Source organism: Ovis canadensis, chromosome 3, assembly GCF_042477335.2.
Source record: "Ovis canadensis isolate MfBH-ARS-UI-01 breed Bighorn chromosome 3, ARS-UI_OviCan_v2, whole genome shotgun sequence".
NCBI lineage: Eukaryota > Metazoa > Chordata > Mammalia > Artiodactyla > Bovidae > Ovis > Ovis canadensis.
In genome coordinates, this window is record NC_091247.1 from 153,697,404 (window position 1) to 153,700,750 (window position 3,347).

A 3,347-nucleotide genomic window follows, 5' to 3' on the forward strand; every position below is an offset into this window, starting at 1 on the left:
TGTCCTTCACTATCTCATGGAGTTTACTCAAATTCATGTCCATTTATTTGGTGATGCCATCCAACCATCTCATCCTCTGATGCCCCATTCTACTCCTGTCTTCAATTTTCCCAGCATCAGAGTATTTTCCAGTGAGTTGACCCTTCACATCAAGCGGTCAAAGTATTGGAGCTTCAGTTTCAGCATCAGTCCTTCCAATGAATATTCAGGGTTGATTTCCTTTAGAACTGACTGGTTTGATCTCCTAGCTGCCTAAGAGAACTCTCAAGAGTCTTGTCCAGCACCACAACTTGAAATCATCAGTTCTTTAGTTCTCATTCAACAGTAGCCCCCAAGTATACTACCAGACAAGCTATCTCAGTATTCAGAAAGGTCCCTGTGTCCCATGGAAGAGAAAGAATCTTAGAAAAGAACAAAACATAAGTGCAAGTTAAATTTAATTAAATAATTTTAAAATATTAATGTGAAACCAGATAAAAGAGATGGACTAAGTTAGCACACTTAGAAAATGTTACAAGGGGGAATACCACACTACATAAATCCCTTTTGCAAAGTTCTTATGGCTGTTCTCTCTCTCTTTGCTGCAGCATGTCTCCCAGCTTAAGATACAATTATGAGAATCATAGCTGAGGTTTGAATAAAGGGGCCCACAGATGAGAAATGTCTAGGGTAATGATACACACTTGCTGTATCAGAAAATGAAGGTCAATTAGCCTGATGAGTAACTACAATTTTTATTTGTGTTTCTTGGATTGAGAAGAAAAACAACTTGGGACCAGAATGGGACCATACTGTGTGCTATCATTGTCCAGAGCAGTCATGTTCATTAATTGGTTTTTACACTTATTTCTATTTTAAAGTAACAATTTTTCCATCACCATATTCTCTATTGATTCTACCCATTTGGGGCATGACATAGATTATTAATTTACTCTTGATAATTCTATATATGAGTTTGCATATATCAACATACTCTATTTAACATATCCTAAATGAAGATCATGGCATCTGGTCCCATCATTTCATGGGAAATAGATGGGGAAACAGTGGAAACAGTGTCAGACTTTATTTTGGGGGGCTCCAAAATCACTGCAGATGGTGACTGTAGCCATGAAATTAAAAGACGCTTACTCCTTGGAAGAAAAGTTATGACCAACCTAGATAGCATATTCAAAAGCAGAGACATTACTTTGTCAACAAAGGTCCATCTAGTCAAGGCTATAGTTTTTCCAGTAATCATGTATGGATGTGAGAGTTGGACTGTGAAGAAAGCTGAGTGCTGAAGAATTGATGCTTTTGAACTGTGGTGTTGGAGAAGACTCTTGAGAGTCCCTTGGACTGCAAGGAGATCCAACCAGTCCATTCTGAAGGAGATCAGCCCTGGGATTTCTTTGGAAGGAATGATGCTCAAGCTGAAGCTCCAGTATTTTGGCCACCTCATGTGAAGAGTTGACTCATTGGAAAAGACTCTGATGCTGGGAGGTATTGGGGACAGGAGGAGAAGGGGACAACAGAGGATGAGATGGCTGGATGGCATCACCGACTCGATGGATGTGAGTCTGAGTGAACTCTGGGAGTTGGTGATGGACAGGGAGGCCTGGTGTGCTGCAATTCATGGGGCTGCAAAGAGTTGGACACGACTGAGTGACTGTACTGAACTGAACTGAACTGAACTGATACCACACTATCTGAATCTTTTATGCAATCCCTTGGTTTACATCATGTGAGCTTCAACTATATACTGTAAACTAATAATTTATTTACTACCTATGCTTGACATTTTTCATGAATTTCACCATTTTTCTTATCTTTTATAGAATAATTGCACGTTCTTAAATAGTTTGCACATTATTAGGAGAAATAATCACAAGTTTTATAAACCAAAAGATCACTGAAGAACCAATTTGCTGTAAGAGTGGAGCTTTGATGTTCTCATTATAAAAACAACAAAATGGTAATTATGTGGGGTGAAGGATATGTTAGGCTGCCCTGGTGGCTCAGTGGTAAAGAACCCACCTGTTAAAACAGGAGATATGGGTTCAATCCCTGGGCTGGGAAGATGCCCTGGAGAAGGAAATGGCAACCCACTCTAATATGCTTGCTTGGGAAATCCCATGGATAGAGGAGCCTCTCAGGCTATATTCCATGGGGTTGCCAAACAGTAGGACTTTAAGTGTCTAAACAACAACAACAACAACAAAGGATGTAACTAACCTTATTGTGGTAAACATTTCACAATATATATGTGTATCAATTCATCACATTGTACACATAAAAGTTCTGATGATTCTCACACCCAGTTCCAATGTCTGGGAGGAGGGATCCCACACACCAAGTAATTCTTAAACATCTGGGTGTCCTACAATTTAATGAAATTCAAACACTGTATAGCATCAGATTCTATAGGTTAAGGGATCAATCCTTCAACATTTCTCATCCCCTCTTCAAGAATCAGTTGCAAGTCCAGGTTGTCACTTGTGCCTCTCACTAACTAGCTGTAAGATCTGAGGTTCCAAAATCTCCCTCCCCAGGTTTGATTAATTTGTTAGACTGGTTCACAGAACTCAGAGAAACATTTCACTTAGCAGACCACCAGTTTGTTATAAAAAAAAGTTTGCACCTCAGGAACAGCTAGATGGACGACATGCATAGGGCAAAGTATGTAGGAAGAGCTTGTGCCACTTTCCCCAAACCTCCACATATTCATCATCACAAAAACTCTCTGAATATCATCCTTTCCAGTTTTTCTGGAGGTTTCATTACATGGGCATAATTGATGAAATCATCAAGCCATTGGCTATTGATTCAACTTCCAGTTCCTCTCCCCTCCCTGAAGTCGGTGGGGTGGGATGGAATGTTCCAGTGCTCTAATTTCAGAGTTGGTTTCCTAACAATGAGTCTCAATTTTTAACTGTGTTCTGAACTTACCTCATCAACATAAAAAATGACATTTTTATGTTCTCATTGCTTAGAGAGTTCCAAGGATTCAATGAACTCTGTTAGAAACATAGAGACCAATTATATATTTCTTATTATAACTCACAATGTCACAAATTCTTAAACTTATACAATGCTATATATCAGTTATGACTCAATAAAGTTTGAAGATAGAATAAATAATATATTATAATTCCATTTTAGAATTTTGCCTTTAATATCACATCAAATTAGATTGTTATATTGAGGAGGGCTTGTACCATTAGACTAGCAGAAGACAGTCGGTCCTGCCTTTGAGACTTACCTTAGGAGAATCCAAGTTATAAATACAGCTTCTCATGGACTAATCCAATTTCTCTGATATTTGTTTTTTTTTTTTTAAGGGGAATATTATAACTACCAATACAGAG